This window comes from Cherax quadricarinatus, unplaced genomic scaffold (assembly GCF_038502225.1).
Source record: "Cherax quadricarinatus isolate ZL_2023a unplaced genomic scaffold, ASM3850222v1 Contig2517, whole genome shotgun sequence".
Taxonomy (NCBI): domain Eukaryota; kingdom Metazoa; phylum Arthropoda; class Malacostraca; order Decapoda; family Parastacidae; genus Cherax; species Cherax quadricarinatus.
In genome coordinates, this window is record NW_027197543.1 from 40,952 (window position 1) to 59,455 (window position 18,504).

An 18,504-nucleotide genomic window follows, 5' to 3' on the forward strand; every position below is an offset into this window, starting at 1 on the left:
ATATAAACGGGGCGGCAATATATTCTGCGTAACTTGGAAAGGGAGATAAAGATCTCGCCAATGTTATTGTTTACACAACGGTGGTAATTATCTGGCGTCCATGTGACCGTCACTTGTTTGAGAGAAAAGCTGTTATCGGTGGCCATGTGGCTGTTTACCCTGCTACAGAGCCTACTGTAAGGTTTCTGCTATACCCTACAGCCTGGTTGATCAGGCCCTGATCCATCGGGAGGCCTGGTCATGAACCGGGCCGCGGGGGCGTTGATCCCCGGAATAACCTCCAGGTAACCTCCAGGTATCCAGGTAACCTCCCCCATCAATTCCTAGATACAACTGTTACTACTAATGATCTTTGATAACCAAAACTCTCTGACGCCAACCATCTATCAGACCCCCAACTCGGAACTCACAATTTCAGAATCCCAGAAACTCTCGGTCTCATACTCCAGCTCCCCTTCCCTCGATCTCCAACACTTCCTCCCCAGTCTCCAACATTTTTCCTGAAAGTTAAGACACATGTGCGACATCTGGATATCTTTATTGTAGTAGACGTTTCGCCATCCAGTGGCTTTATCAATACAGATTCTAGGACATAATAGGAAGACAGTAGAACTATATACAAAAGATGAGGTAATCAGTCCCTCGGCCTTGGAGTTAGTGTTCACAGCATCGTGGTGGAGGAGAGTCTGGAGCAAAGACAAGAAGACTGGCGCTTTTTATAGGCGTCAGTGAATGGGACGGGCAGCAGACGAGGTCAGTCACTGGTAGGCGGGATTCCCCAGTGGAAGTAGGTCCTTCCCAAAGAGATGGGTTAGTTGCAGCAGCCGTGAAGAAGGTCTTGTAGATGTCCTCTGAACCAAGATTCCATGATGTTGCAGTGTCTGACAAGTTGTGCAAAGAAAGGTATAAAATACCGACAATATGAAAGTTAAGACACATGTGCGACATCTGGATATCTTTATTGTAGTAGACGTTTCGCCATCCAGTGGCTTTATCAATACAGATTCTAGGACATAATAGGAAGACAGTAGAACTATATACAAAAGATGAGGTAATCAGTCCCTCGGCCTTGGAGTTAGTGTTCACAGCATCGTGGTGGAGGAGAGTCTGGAGCAAAGACAAGAAGACTGGCGCTTTTTATAGGCGTCAGTGAATGGGACGGGCAGCAGACGAGGTCAGTCACTGGTAGGCGGGATTCCCCAGTGGAAGTAGGTCCTTCCCAAAGAGATGGGTTAGTTGCAGCAGCCGTGAAGAAGGTCTTGTAGATGTCCTCTGAACCAAGATTCCATGATGTTGCAGTGTCTGACAAGTTGTGCAAAGAAAGGTATAAAATACCGACAATATGAAAGTTAAGACACATGTGCGACATCTGGATATCTTTATTGTAGTAGACGTTTCGCCATCCAGTGGCTTTATCAATACAGATTCTAGGACATAATAGGAAGACAGTAGAACTATATACAAAAGATGAGGTAATCAGTCCCTCGGCCTTGGAGTTAGTGTTCACAGCATCGTGGTGGAGGAGAGTCTGGAGCAAAGACAAGAAGACTGGCGCTTTTTATAGGCGTCAGTGAATGGGACGGGCAGCAGACGAGGTCAGTCACTGGTAGGCGGGATTCCCCAGTGGAAGTAGGTCCTTCCCAAAGAGATGGGTTAGTTGCAGCAGCCGTGAAGAAGGTCTTGTAGATGTCCTCTGAACCAAGATTCCATGATGTTGCAGTGTCTGACAAGTTGTGCAAAGAAAGGTATAAAATACCGACAATATGAAAGTTAAGACACATGTGCGACATCTGGATATCTTTATTGTAGTAGACGTTTCGCCATCCAGTGGCTTTATCAATACAGATTCTAGGACATAATAGGAAGACAGTAGAACTATATACAAAAGATAAAGCCACTGGATGGCGAAACGTCTACTACAATAAAGATATCCAGATGTCGCACATGTGTCTTAACTTTCATATTGTCGGTATTTTATACCTTTCTTTGCACAACTTGTCAGACACTGCAACATCATGGAATCTTGGTTCAGAGGACATCTACAAGACCTTCTTCACGGCTGCTGCAACTAACCCATCTCTTTGGGAAGGACCTACTTCCACTGGGGAATCCCGCCTACCAGTGACTGACCTCGTCTGCTGCCCGTCCCATTCACTGACGCCTATAAAAAGCGCCAGTCTTCTTGTCTTTGCTCCAGACTCTCCTCCACCACGATGCTGTGAACACTAACTCCAAGGCCGAGGGACTGATTACCTCATCTTTTGTATATAGTTCTACTGTCTTCCTATTATGTCCTAGAATCTGTATTGATAAAGCCACTGGATGGCGAAACGTCTACTACAATAAAGATATCCAGATGTCGCACATGTGTCTTAACTTTCATATTGTCGGTATTTTATACCTTTCTTTGCACAACTTGTCAGACACTGCAACATCATGGAATCTTGGTTCAGAGGACATCTACAAGACCTTCTTCACGGCTGCTGCAACTAACCCATCTCTTTGGGAAGGACCTACTTCCACTGGGGAATCCCGCCTACCAGTGACTGACCTCGTCTGCTGCCCGTCCCATTCACTGACGCCTATAAAAAGCGCCAGTCTTCTTGTCTTTGCTCCAGACTCTCCTCCACCACGATGCTGTGAACACTAACTCCAAGGCCGAGGGACTGATTACCTCATCTTTTGTATATAGTTCTACTGTCTTCCTATTATGTCCTAGAATCTGTATTGATAAAGCCACTGGATGGCGAAACGTCTACTACAATAAAGATATCCAGATGTCGCACATGTGTCTTAACTTTCATATTGTCGGTATTTTATACCTTTCTTTGCACAACATTTTTCCTCCAGATTTCCCAAATCCCTCCCAAGCAAATTAGCTCACCTCCCTCTCTCTCTCTCTCCAGTTCCAAACACCCCTCTCTTCCTGGAGGTTACCTGGAGGTTATTCCGGGGATCAACGCCCCCGCGGCCCGGTCCATGATCAGGCCTCCCGGTGAATCAGGGCCTGATCAACCAGGCTGTTACTGCTGGCCGCACGCAGTCCAACGTACGAGCCACAGTCCGGCTGATCCGGCAGACTTTAGGTATCTGTCCAGCTCTCTCTTGAAGGCAGCCAGGGGTTTATTGGTAATCCCCCTAATGCTTGATGGGAGGCTGTTGAACAGTCTTGGGCCCCGGACACTTATGGTATTTTCTCTTAGTGTACCAATGGCGCCCCTACTTTTATTGGGGGTATTTTGCATCGCCTGCCCAGTCTTTTACTTTCGTAGGGAGTGATTTCTGTGTGCAGATTCGGGACCATTCCTTCCAGGATTTTCCAAGTGTAGATTATGATATATATCTCTCTCCTGCGTTCCAACGAGTACAAGTCAAGTGCTTCCAAGCGTTCCCAGTAGTTAAGGTGCTTAACAGAACTTATATGTGCAGTAAAGGATCTCTGTACACTCTCTAGATCTGCAATTTCACCTGCTTTGAATGGAGATGTTAATGTATAGCAGTATTCCAGCCTAGAGAGAACAAGTGATTTGAAAAGGATCATCATTGGCTTGGCATCTCTCGTTTTGAACGTTCTCATTATCCATCCTATCATTTTCTTTACACTTTTGATCGTGGCACTGTTGTGATCCTTGAAAGTAAGATCCTCAGACATTACTACTCCCAGGTCCCTTACATTATTTTTCCGCTCTACTGTATGGCCAGAGTTTGCAGTATACTCTGTTCTAGCTATTATCTCCTCCAGTTTTCCATAACGGAGTAGTTGGAATTTGTCCTCATTGAACATCATACATCACTCAACCTCCTAACACCCTCCACAATCATTTCTCCTCCAGCCCCTCTTCCCTCCCCGCCCACAGTGGCTGTCGTGTTGTCATGACGGTCATTTTGTACCTGCAGTGATTTTCTATCTTAATAGGAAGCTTTTAATTATGTTCTTCTTAGGGCATTATCTCAGAGGTGAAGAACTGATAGTGGGAAGATTAGGCGGAGGACAGGAGAACCGGGAGGATAAAAGAATTTGGTGAAAGATGAGATTAGAATCATTAGTTAAGGATAAGGAAGACTAATGATAAAGAGAAAGACGAGCACCTGGAAAAGGACGTCAAATACTACACTGTGAATGACTTGTGATGGCCTATAGGAACCATATCCTAGTTTTTTTTTATTGTTGGTATGCCCACGCACGCTGTGGGCAGGTTGTGGGGTCTCACAAAGAGTGATGCTCTTTCTTTCTATTAACAAACTGCCTATAGACAAGAGTAAGGTAAACTCAACAACCGGAACCACGAATGGAAGAAATAATTTAATATACATAAATGTATTGTAATAGACACCATCACGGGTAAGAGGAAACAGAGAGATCCAACCATTAACTCCCAGAGGGAAAACACCAGAAGCCTCACCTGCATAATACACTTTTCCCTAACGAAGAGACAGCTGGCTGGAGAAGAGAGAGAGTAAGGGGAATGAAAAATGACAAGAGATCACGGTAATACTTTATGTTCTCTCTAACTCACACACCAGTGCTGCTTCCTGAGACGGTCATGATGCTGGTCTCCGCGATGGTGCTTACTGACACCCTTAACATTTCCATAAACACACAACACAGCTATCCAATATTAGACGAGGTCTTTAAACTTTTCTCAAACACAAACTATTCCTTCTATCATGTCTCTGCCAGGGTCTTTAAACTTTCCAAAAAAACAAAGATCCCACGGTCATAAATATTCAAGACATCTAATGTTTCGATTTGGCCTCCAGATGCTCGGGATTATTAAGGGGGTAAAATACGTCAGATTGCTTCCTTGTCCTCAGCGTAGCTGTCTCCCAGCTTACTACTCGGAGTGTAGCATGAGAGGCAGCCAACCAGTCACACTCTAGCTGGAGGTAGAACACTGCGAGCGAGGCAGTAGCCCTTGCTTGCCCTGGGCAGTGTTCCAATAACTGAAGATAACAAATAACAGAACTATGCCACAAAAAATGGAGTACTCCATCAAATATTACGGTAATGATAAAGTACTCCAATGCATCAACACTCCAGTACTCCATCACAGATGAATAAAAGCAAATATACCACATTTGCAAGACGACTTGGATATACTTGGGTACCTCTGCAACAACAACAAAAACTAGCAGTATTTCCGTCGCTCGGCGCCGTGAAATCTCAGAAATGTATCACCATATTCCATAAGCCTGGCCTCCTTTACCTCGATGCACGCCACTGGTGTTCTGTAACTGGTAAAAGATTCATGCAACTAGTGACACGTGCAGGTACCACCGAACCTAGTTAATTTTATATACAGTCTCTCATTTATTAATTTGTCGGTTTTCTAAACCATTGATTCACATCTATTTACTATTAATTTCTTCTATACCGGTAATTCTCACGGATTTTTTCTTACTGCTCCACTACCTGCTTTCCAGGCCGACCCTTACCCCTCGCCTCTTCTCTCCCCATCACTCCTATCCTTGTCTGCCCATCACTCCTACCCTCGTCTCCCCATCACTCCTACCCTCGTCTCCCCATCACCCTTACCGTCGTGTCCCCAAAACCCCTACCCTGGTATCCCAAACACCCTCACATTCACTACACCCCACCACCCCCCACCAGCCCTGCCATGTAGTTCCCGCCTAAGGGAAGGTCACTTAACGGACTACTTCCCTCCAGTACCTGCACCCTCCAGCACCTGCACCCTCCAGCACCTGCACCCTCCAGCACCTGTACCCTCCAGAACATATACCCTCCAGCACCCAGCACCTGTAACCTCCGGCACCTGTAACCTCCGGCACCTGTAACCTCCGGCACCTGTAACCTCCGGCACCTGTAACCTCCGGCACCTGTAACCTCCAGCACCTGTACCCTCCAGAAGCTCGCATTAAAGAACAGATTCCATACACAGTTTAAAGAGTAGATATGGTAAGCCAATGAGACCAGAAATAGTGTGGCCAGGAGCCGAGACTCGACCCCTGCAACCACAACAAAGCGTGTACACCTGCAATCATGTTCATCGTTACACACAAGAACGCACATGCACCATATACACACATGTATACAGCCCCACACACACACACACAATACAACGAAGAGGTGGGGGCCAGGAGCTATGACTCGACCCTTCCATCCATAACTAGTAGAGCAACTAGGAGAGTGCACACTCACTCCTCGGTAGTATAGTGGTAAGTATCCCCGCCTGTCACGCGGGAGACCGGGGTTCGATTCCCCGCCGGGGAGGAAAATGTTTTTAGAAGAAGTACGATAAAACTCTTGAAACAAGGAAAAAGTACACCCAGTAGCGACAGCGAAGGCGGGGACCAGGTGTAAAACTGTCCCTGTAAATATGACTATAATTCTGAGTTGTTTACATAATTCAGAACTTTCTGAACCATATCTTGCGAGACTTGTACAATTCGGGTTTTTCAGGTCTGTTAGGTTAGGTTAGGTAAGGTTCGTCAGGAAACAGGAGAAATGTTTCCTGACGCGGGTCTTAGTCAGATGATGACCCGCCTTTGGAGCTTTTGGTCATCTGACCGAGGCCTTCCGCTGGCTTACCGGTCCACCCCTTTAAAAATTATGGTCATATATAAGCAGTCTGTCTATATACCTTAATAATTCCAGGTCTGTTGTAGCAGTCATCTGTTGGTTTCGGAGATCGTCACCCCCGCGTCCCGGTCTCAGGCCAAGTCTCCTTAAGTGAAAACATAACAGTAATAAGAACTATCAAGAAACACCTTTGGACGTGCAAAGTGAATGTAAGAAGAAGGTTGTAAGGTTTACTTTCTATCTTGCATGTTTGTGTGTCAGAAAGAAAAGACGCACTCCTGCCAGAGTGCGAAACATTTAACAGTCTTCCATATCACACTCATACGACAGAATTGTAATACTCCCAAGGATACTGTCTATCATCCTGATAACTTGTGTCAGGATGACGCACAACGCTACGAGCGGTACAGTGTATCACAACGAATCATCATTCTACCTCTCACAAGAGGTAACTAGTCTAATAGTTTTATTACACACCCCATACCTATAACAGGTCCAGGGAGTGGACACCCAACTAAGTAAGATACAGTGGTAATGAACTACTTACAAAATTTAGATTTGATTACTGTCACAAAGTGCTGTTAATGCAGACAGTAATTCAATCATAAAACATTGCAATATCGTTTATGTGTGGTTATGAGTTATTTACAATAGGCACACTTCATGTATTTACAAGAATGTGGATAAAATACTTTGGTATTTCTTGAACATTTGTGAGTTTGCTTTGACGTCATTATTTTTTTTTCACACGACGATGCAGGGTGTGACAATAGGTCATCTGACAAGGTTTACATTGAGTTATGTGGACGTAAGTTGGAGGTGAAACCTTCCAGGGGTACTTGTACTCTGCTGCCCAGCTTTGGTTGGGCAGCAGAGCCATTAAGAGTCTAGATTTTGTTAGATGTGCTATAGACGTGTGGCTCCTCCTGCATGAAGTTTAACTGACGTTTTATTCATATTAGTGTCCTCAAACTACTAGTTGACAGCCCATGATGGTAAACTATTCACTCCTTTGCCAATTTATCACTTTTATCAGGTATCCGAAGAAGCAATGTGAGAGGGAATCCACAGGTATACTGTGACTCCAATGTCTACAATCCTACCATAACTGTGTCTAGTTTCTCACACACGTATGCCACAACTGATACTCATGGAACATTTATAAACAACAGAGACTCAGTTACAATTAGATGTCAACCTTACATACACGGACACATTAGAGTGCAAGGAGTATAGCAAGCAGTTCAATTTGAAGAGTAAAAGCCAAACTGCTGTTGCGTGCTCCAGTTTCCATATAATAGCCATCACTGCACATGAGCAGCGGCGCTACCAGCTGCACTAGTGGGTTAGATTAGATTTTGCCACCAAAGTGGCTAGTTTATTGTGCACCCCATATCCATCCTGTGGACGGTAGCGCGAGACCATATGGATACACAAAAGGCCTAGGAACTAGGCCCCAAAAGGGTTAACAGGTGTACATATGGGTTTTTATTTATCTACATATCTAAAGTTCACTTATCTGTTACAAGCAAATTTAGGAAATTTGCTTAGTATGTCTGGTATTTTATTTTCATTAATAAGATATCTTGACATGTCACATAGGTTATTATACTGTCTGTCTCTGTATTCCTCAATAAGTGGACAATTAAGCACATAGTGTTCAAGAGAGTGACCATATGCCTGATCACATAATTTACATTTAGTTTGATCATCATTTGTGTGTCTCCCAAACTGCCAGAAGTACTTGTAACCAAGCCTAAGCCTGGCCACTACAACATCAGTAAGTCTGTTCACATTGCAAGTTGCTCCATAAACATATTTATCTACGTTCATGTTATCATAGTGGGTTATAGATCTACTCAGGCTTCTAACTGCATTCCTATAACAATCATCTTCATTATTTACTTCTCTCCTAATATTATTCCTAATGCTAGACGCAGTTATACCATAGTTATATTCTACATTCTCTTTAGTAAACAGAGAATACTGAATTACTAAGGCATTAATACAACTTAAGACATCCTGCTTGGCTTCAAGGCGAAACTTTAGTAATGATTTAATAAGGTTATTTTGGGATAAGTGAAGGATGGTTTGGAAAGAGGTAGTTCCCCATGGTGCAAGGTAGTGTCCCTGTCATCTTATTTGACAATGATCATATATCTGATTACTTTTCAGGTAACGACTATCGCAACAGATCAATAACTGCCCACCTGCCAAAAGCGGAAAAATGGTCAGTGTCAAGAATAACATGCAGAAACGGGTAGAGGGAAGCACGCAGATCACAAGAGACTGTAGGTCAGGAAATACCAACACTACTAGAACATCCGGGGGCAACTTTTGACGGTGCTGTGTTGGTACAGATTATGACGACTGTTGTTTACCTCAGCTCCAGAGATGGAGGCAGCTTGGCCCTGAACTTTATATTTGGTGCGAGTCTTCCCTGGCAACCATTCCGGTGAGAAAGATGCTACCAGAACCTGTTCATGTGTTTGTGTGTGTACTCACCTAGCTGTACTCACCTAGTTGAGGTTGGAGGGGTCGAGTCCAAGCTCCTGGCCCCGCCTCTTCACTGGTCGCTACTAGGTCACTCTCCCTGAACCGTGAGCTTTATTATACCTGCTTAAAGCTATGTATGGATCCTGCCTTCACTACATCGCTTCCCAAACTATTCCACTTCCTGACTACTATGTGGCTGAATACTCCCTAACATCCCTGTGATTCATCTGTGTCTTCAACTCCAACTGTGTCCCCTTGTGTGTGTGTGTGTGTGTGTGTACTCACCTAGTTGAGGTTGCAGGGGTCGAGTCCAAGCTCCTGTTCCCCGTGTGTGTGTGTGTGTGTGTGTGTGTGTGTGTGTGTGTGTGTGTCTCAGAGTCTAGACCTGCGACAGTTCTTTTTCCTTAATTGTCATGATCAGCCTGGAGGTGGAGTGCAGTACTGACACGCTCAGCTAAGACTTGCGTAAGTCACAACCTTATTTAGTGTATTGTTCTTATATTACAGAATGTAACAACACAATGGTAAGAAAAGAGTACAGAGGATCACACCTTCCTGGAGAAACACTTTTTTTATATAAAACATAGCTAAGAAGGTTTGTACAGAGATCGTTAGAGTACCAATCACCACCAAAAAAAAAAAAAAACACAAAATCGATGAAAATGTATTTTGTGCTGAAGAATGTTGCAGTACTGTTTAATGGACAAAATTATAATATACTAGTTAATGAAAAAAAACATTAATTTCATAAGCGTCAAGGCAGATCACAAGACTAGTGAGGCTCGAACCAACGGCAGGCGTGTGCTAAAACTCACAGGCCAGTATGTTAACCACTTAAACCATGCCCGCCTAACAAGAATCATCCTACCTGACATATTTATATACACAGTACAAATGTTAACATGGGCCAACCGTGCTAGTGTGAGATTCGTCTGTGAAAAAAAAATGCATTTGTGGTCACAGTGGCCCATGCTAACCTTCCTATGGTGTATAGAAATATACCTAGTTGGACGAATCTTGTTCTGCCGGCATGGTTCACTGGTTAACACACTGGCCTATGAGTTGAAGGACAAACTTGCCATGGGTTCGAGTCCCACCTGTTAATAATATAATAATAATATATTATAATAATGATATATTTGCAATTATTTTATTATGATTTCCTGAGTGTTGACAAAATATGCACTGCTCAAGGTATGATGCAATTAACACACAAAATAATAACTGGGTCTTACTCTGTACATTAACAGTAGTGACAGAACATCCAGTTAGTGAACTGTAAGAACAGTCACACGATCTTTACTGAAACTTACTGCCAGGTACCCTTATACAGGAATACAATCTTGGTTCATATGAGGAATCTTCTTTCTTCTTGGTTCATATGAGGAATCTTCTTTCTTCTTGGTTCATATGAGGAATCTTCTTGGTTCATATGAGGAATCTTCTTGGTTCATATGAGGAATCTTCTTTCTTCTTGGTTCATATGAGGAATCTTCTTTCTTCTTGGTTCATATGAGGAATCTTCTTTCTTCTTGGTTCATATGAGGAATCTTTTTGGTTCATATGATGAATCTTCTTTCTTCTTGGTTCATATGAGGAATCTTTTTGGTTCATATGATGAATCTTCTTTCTTCTTGGTTCATATGAGGAATCTTTTTGGTTCATATGATGAATCTTCTTTCTTCTTGGTTCATATGAGGAATCTTCTTGGTTCATATGAGGAATCTTCTTGGTTCATATGAGGAATCTTCTTGGTTCATATGAGGAATCTTCTTGGTTCATATGAGGAATCTTCTTGGTTCATATGAGGAATCTTCTTTCTTGGTTCATATGATGAATCTTCTTGATTCATATGATGAATCTTCTTTCTTCTTGGTTCATATGATGAATCTTTTCTTCTTGGTTCATATGATGAATCTTTTTGGTTCATATGATGAATCTTCTTTCTTCTTGGTTCATATGATGAATCTTTTTGGTTCATATGATGAATCTTCTTTCTTCTTGATTCATATGATGAATCTTTTTGGTTCATATGATGAATCTTCTTTCTTCTTGGTTCATATGATGAATCTTTTTGGTTCATATGATGAATCTTCTTTCTTCTTGGTTCATATGATGAATCTTTTTGGTTCATATGATGAATCTTTTCTTCTTGATTCATATGATAAATCTTCTTGGTTCATATAATGAATCTTTCTTCTCGATTCATATGATGAATCTTCTTTCTTCTCGATTCATATGATGAATCTTCTTTCTTCTCGATTCATATGATGAATCTTCTTGGTTTATATGATGAATCTTTTCTTCTTGATTCATATGAATCTTCTTGGTTCATATGATGAATCTTTTCTTCTTGATTCATATGATGAATCTTCTTGGTTCATATGATGAATCTTCTCGATTCATATGATGAATCTTCTTGGTTCATATGATGAATCTTCTTGGTTCATATGATGAATCTTCTTTCTTCTTGATTCATATGATGAATCTTCTTGATTCATATGATGAATCTTCTTGATTCATATGATGAATGTTCTTGGTTCATATGATGAATCTTCTTGGTTCATATGATGAATCTTCTTGGTTCATATGATGAATCTTCTTTCTTCTTGATTCATATGATGAATCTTCTTGATTCATATGATGAATCTTCTTGATTCATATGATGAATGTTCTTGGTTCATATGATGAATCTTCTTGGTTCATATGATGAATCTTCTTGGTTCATATGATGAATCTTCTTGATTCATATGATGAATCTTCTTGGTTCATATGATGAATCTTCTTGGTTCATATGATGAATCTTCTTGGTTCATATGATGAATCTTCTTGGTTCATATGATGAATCTTCTTGGTTCATATGATGAATCTTCTTGGTTCATATGATGAATCTTCTTGGTTCATATGATGAATCTTCTTGGTTCATATGATGAATCTTCTTGATTCATATGATGAATCTTCTTGATTCATATGATGAATCTTCTTGGTTCATATGATGAATCTTCTTGATTCATATGATGAATCTTCTTGGTTCACATAATGAATTTTCTTTCTTCTTGATTCATATGATGAGTCAATGTTCATATGATGAATCTTTTCTTCTTGATTCATATGATGAATCTTCTTGGTTCATATGATGAATCTTCTTTCTTCTTTGTTCATATGATGAATCTTCTTGGTTCGTATGACGATTCTTCTTTCTTTTTGGTTCATATGATGAATCTTCTTGGTTCATATGATGAATCTTCTTTCTTCTTTGTTCATATGATGAATCTTCTTTCTTCTTTGTTCATATGATGAATCTTCTTTCTTCTTTGTTCATATGATGAATCTTCTTTCTTCTTTGTTCATATGATGAATCTTCTTTCTTCTTTGTTCATATGATGAATCTTCTTTCTTCTTGATTCATATGATGAATCTTCTTGATTCATATGATGAATCTTCTTGATTCATATGATGAATGTTCTTGGTTCATATGATGAATCTTCTTGGTTCATATGATGAATCTTCTTGGTTCATATGATGAATCTTCTTGATTCATATGATGAATCTTCTTGGTTCATATGATGAATCTTCTTGGTTCATATGATGAATCTTCTTGGTTCATATGATGAATCTTCTTGGTTCATATGATGAATCTTCTTGGTTCATATGATGAATCTTCTTGGTTCACATAATGAATTTTCTTTCTTCTTGATTCATATGATGAGTCAATGTTCATATGATGAATCTTTTCTTCTTGATTCATATGATGAATCTTCTTGGTTCATATGATGAATCTTCTTGGTTCATATGATGAATCTTCTTGGTTCATATGATGAATCTTCTTGATTCATATGATGAATCTTCTTGATTCATATGATGAATCTTCTTGGTTCATATGATGAATCTTCTTGATTCATATGATGAATCTTCTTGGTTCACATAATGAATTTTCTTTCTTCTTGATTCATATGATGAGTCAATGTTCATATGATGAATCTTTTCTTCTTGATTCATATGATGAATCTTCTTGGTTCATATGATGAATCTTCTTTCTTCTTTGTTCATATGATGAATCTTCTTGGTTCGTATGACGATTCTTCTTTCTTTTTGGTTTCTTCTTCTTGGTTCATATGATGAATCTTCTTTCTTCTTTGTTCATATGATGAATCTTCTTTCTTCTTTGTTCATATGATGAATCTTCTTTCTTCTTTGTTCATATGATGAATCTTCTTTCTTCTTTGTTCATATGATGAATCTTCTTTCTTCTTTGTTCATATGATGAATCTTCTTTCTTCTTTGTTCATATGATGAATCTTCTTTCTTCTTTGTTCATATGATGAATCTTCTTTCTTCTTTGTTCATATGATGAATCTTCTTTCTTCTTTGTTCATATGATGAATCTTCTTTCTTCTTTGTTCATATGATGAATCTTCTTTCTTCTTTGTTCATATGATGAATCTTCTTTCTTCTTTGTTCATATGATGAATCTTCTTTCTTCTTTGTTCATATGATGAATCTTCTTTCTTCTTTGTTCATATGATGAATCTTCTTGGTTCATATGATGAACCGTCTTGGTTCACATTATGAATATTTTCTCTCTCATGGCTATCATTAACCTCCCACAACACATACCTCTCCTCCTGCTATGCTACACACCGATGATTCCCATACCAACACCATCTCCTTTCTTCCTCCTCCTCCTCCTCTTCCTCTTTCTTCTTTCTTTATCTTCCCTCCACCCATACGGATGTAGCGCTTGTATTTTACAATAATAATTTTCCCTTCTTCCCCCATGTTCCTCTGCCGGTCCTTCTTCCTTCATCTTCCTCCTCCTCCTCTCTCCCTTCTTCCTGACCTCGCCACACCTGACCCAGTAAGCACACTGAGCCAGCCTCCCGCGCCGCACACCGCACCTAACAACGCAATGAGATAATAACCTTGTTATTACCCAGCATCCTGACAAACAGTCCTGGTTAATGTTTGTGTTGTCGTTACTCATAACCTGCGTCATCAATCACGTTGTTAGTAATAATGGTAGAATTACTGACAACATGCTGGGTAAATGGACACAGATGCAACTAGTGCGATATTTTATTGTAGCAACGTTTCGCTCTCAAGGAGCTTTGTCAAGCCATTACGATAAAGCTCCTGGAGAGTGAAACCTTGCCACAATAAAATGTCACATTAAATGCAACTGTGTCAATTTACCTAATCTTGTTTATTCAAAAAGGTTGATGATTAGAATTTAAGAATCTGATTAAAATGTATAATAGAGAGAGAGTTTTGAACGTTAAATTGCTCTTGAACTTCGTTAAAGCTTCTCTGTGACTGTCCACTCAATTTTTCCATCTTTCGTAAGCAACTGAGTCAAGGGAATAACGAAGAAATTACAACAGAAAACTTGACAGAGGCCTATGAAGCCTACAAAGGTTGTTGGTGTCTGCACTCCGTCACTACACAAGTTTCCATCTGTGGTAACTGTGGACTTACCAGTGGGAGGTCATGGCGGAGGAGGAAATGAATGAACAATAAAAAAAATCCATCTGTTAATTTATAAAAATTACCTTAAAAGAGTTAAAGTTTTAGATGAATAAGACCTGTGCAAAACTCCAGCATCTTTACTGTTGACACGTTTGGCCCACTAACCAGGTCTCTCCTGTGTGTGTATGATGCGGACGTGAGAGGGTCCCCCACCAGGCGCTGAGTACTATTCTGGAGTTCCAGGATCGGACATTCAAAGCAGTTCCTGATCAGCTGGGTTGTGGTGCACATGCTGGACTGCAGGCGGCAGCCTGACTGATCAGGCCAACAGCCAGGAGGTCTGGTCAGAGATCGACCCGCGGGGGCGATGACCTCCGGAAGCGGATCCAGATAACTTCCAGGTTATCTCCGGCTTACTCCCCCCCCAACACTCAACTCCGGCTTAGGATTAAACTAGGCCCTTAACTAACCCCCCATATATATATACAAGAATGCATACATCGATGTGCAGAACCACTGTAAACAAAATGTGAACTTCCAAGGGCTTTCGTGATTGTTCTGCATATTGTGCTATCACCTGTTTACTGTCATCTGTTCTGCATATTGTGATATCACCTGTTGACTGTCGTCTTACTGCAAACATCGATATGTGAATATCTCAGTGCATATACTCTAAGAACTTTCTTTAATTTAAACTTTAGGGTTTAAAGTGTTTTTGACTGTTAATGCAGCCTTAATGAGCACTTAAGTTCCCCCGTCTTTCAATAACATGTACATTTTCCCACTATAATCTACCTTGTCCATAATTATCGCATTTACATTGTCTGTTTCGTAAGGTGAAGTCTAGGATCAGTCTTTAATTCATGGTATAACTTAAATCTTTGAGGGCAATGATCCCAGATTTCACCTTACGAAACAGACGACAAGGTAGATTATAGTGGAAAAATGAATGTGGTATTACGTGCCTCTTAATGACCCTCGTGCAATATATATTTATATATATATTTATAGATATATATATATATATATATATATATATATATATATATATATATATATATATATATATATATATATGTCGTGCCGAATAGACAGAACTTGCGATCTTGGCTTAAATAGTAACGCTCATCTTGCCATATAGGACAAGTGAAAATTTGTGTATGCAATAATTTCGCCAAAATCATTCTGAACCTAACGAAAAAAACATATTTCACTGTGTTTGTTTAGTATTAAATTATTGTAAACAAATCTAAAATATATTTAGTTGGGTTAGGCTAAAATAAATTGCTCTTGTTATAATAAGGTTAGGTAAGTTTTCTAAGTTCCTTTTGGTGCAAAATTATAAATTTTTACATCAACACTAATGAAAAAATATATCTTTAAACGTATAAGAGAAAATTTTAGAAAGGTCTTAATTTTAAATGAGTTGTTGCTAATTGACCAGTTTTACATATTCGGCACGACATTATAATTTATAATATAATATATATGAACGTTGCTATTTATCGCAATATTATATATATATATATATATATATATATATATATATATATATATATATATATATATATATATATATATATATATATATCCTCATCCCTCTTTTTCCTTTCCCGAGTTCCACCGTGATCCAGGATAAGTCTTATAATTTTTTATAGAACGCAGGAACGCATTTTGCACACAAAATTCGTGCAAAAGGAATAACTGGAAATGAGCTGTAGTTAACTTCCCAACAAACAGAACCCAAAGAGTGATAGTAAACACGGTGAAATCAGTGGCTGCTACAGTGAAAAGTTGTTCCCCAAGGTATGGTACTCGCCCCACTTCTCTTTCTCATACTACTATCTGACATAGACAGGGACACGAACCATAGCACTGATTCATTAACTGCAGATGATACTAGAATCTGTATGAAAGTAGCATCCATAAAAGACTCGGTGAGCTTCCAAGCTGATATAAACTAAGTCTTCCAGTGAACCACCGACAACAATATGACGTTCACTGTGGATAAATTCCAGTTTATACGTTAAGTTGGTTAGATATTTTGAAGACGTTATTTATACCTCTGACCCGAGGTAAGTTATCGCACTATCTTCCTCTTATTCTACCTATGACCAGAAACAGGTACTAGATTATTACAGGTACTCACATATATAGCATGTCTGCCTCTCAGGTGTGATTATTGTCTGCTGAGTGATACCCGTGCCCCGACCCAGTGACCTCTGGTGGGCACGCACACGCTCAGGGCATAGGGCATCACCCCGTGAGTGTGCTATTCTGTTTTTCTAACCCACACATCGCTCTCTCGCTCTCTCGCTCTGTCTCTCTCTCCTGCTGTGATCATCCTCATCTCCCCCTCCCTGATATCTCCTGTTTCTCTTCCTCTCCTCTTACTATTCTCCCTCCTGTCTTCCATTCGTCAGGTGCGTAGGGTGAATGTCTCCACAGCACGCAGGAAGACGTGACGCTTTGACTTAAGAACAGTGTTTCAGATTAGATCAATCTGCACTGCTACTTTAGTATAAATGATAGTTAAACAGTGGGGACATCCTCAGTGTGGGGCTACCCCTTAGTGTCAGCACTGAGGTCTAGTCTGGGACCTGTATCCCTGGGGGTGGACCTCCGGCAGAGGCTAGAAGTATCGTCCATCAGACAGGATAGACCGCATGCACCGGGTTAATGGTAAGTGTTGGTCTGAGCTGGGAGACTTGGACACTGTCCACCAGCACTGTGCTGTCAGGGCAGCTGAGAAAGTCTTCCTTCCAGCAGCCCTGGAGTTACTATAACACGTGGGAGTTTGAGGGAGGGTCTTCCCACGCTGTGGGTGGAACATAACAGAGAGAGAGAGAGAGAGAGAGAGAGAGAGAGAGAGAGAGAGAGAGAGAGAGATCATTCTCTCGCACCTCTCAGTTAACAAAAGAGTTCCGCTGGTTTGGGAGACAAAGAACGCAACACGCTCACATCATGTACGCAATGCGCGCCTATAACTACGCACAGGCGCACATCACGTACGCATGCGCGCATATTATGCACACATGGTTGCACATTACGCACGCATGCGCACATGAACAGGTATGTGCACACAGTACCCACTATATTAAACAAACAGCTTCATGTTTCATGTCTTATACAAGTACTCTCTCTCTCTCTCTCTCTCTCTCTCTCTCTCTCTCTCTCTCTCTCTCTCATTCGCCTGGATAACACGCAAGACAACAGGAAAAAGCGTGATAACCCTCTTTGAGAGGGAGAGAAGAGGCAGGAGGGAAAAAGGGAGAGGAGACGAGAGAAAGGAAGGGGAAGGGAGGGAGGGAGGGTAGGGAATCGAAACGAAGGAGAAAAATGTGGAGCAACAGAAAGAGTTTGTATGAGAAACAAGATCTTGCCAGGATTATTAAGCTGGAGTAACCCAGGATAACCCAGTAAAGCCAGTCTCGCCATCAAGGACTGTCTTGTCTAATTTCTATCGTGGTCCGTTAATCTTCTCCCCCAGGATGCCACCCACAACACTCGACTAACACACAGAAGTGTCCAGTACCTCGACTGGTAGCGCACTCAGCTCACACACTGAGGTCCGTGGTTTGATCCCCGGTACGGGTAGAATCATTAGAACGTATTTCCTTAAGACACCTGCTGTAGATGTTCACCTAGCAGTAAAATAGGTACCTGGGTGTTAGTCGACTGGTGCGGGGGCTGCATCCTGGGGACAAAATTGACCTAATTTTCCCGAAATCCTCTGCATAACAAGCGGCTTTCTATATAGTAGTATGTCATTGATGTCAGCTATGGTCTGTATACCTTGTACATGTACTTGTAGAAATAAAGATTATTATTACTATTATTATTATTATTATTATTATTATTATTATTATTATTATTATTATTATTATTATTATGGTAACTGCTAGGTGAACAGGGGCAACAGGTGCCAGGAAACATGGCCAACGTTTCACCCGTGCCGGGGACCAATCCCCGTTCCCTCAGTTTATGAGATAAGGATGCTG

At 40.9% G+C, this 18,504-nt stretch overlaps 1 non-coding gene across 1 annotated transcript; it reads left to right on the plus strand.

Annotated features, from left to right (window-relative positions):
- Nucleotides 1–6,160: 6,160 nt before the first annotated feature.
- Nucleotides 6,161–6,232, plus strand: TRNAD-GUC (transfer RNA aspartic acid (anticodon GUC)). Its single transcript has one exon. It is a non-coding gene; the product is annotated as a tRNA-Asp (tRNA).
- Nucleotides 6,233–18,504: the final 12,272 nt, after the last annotated feature.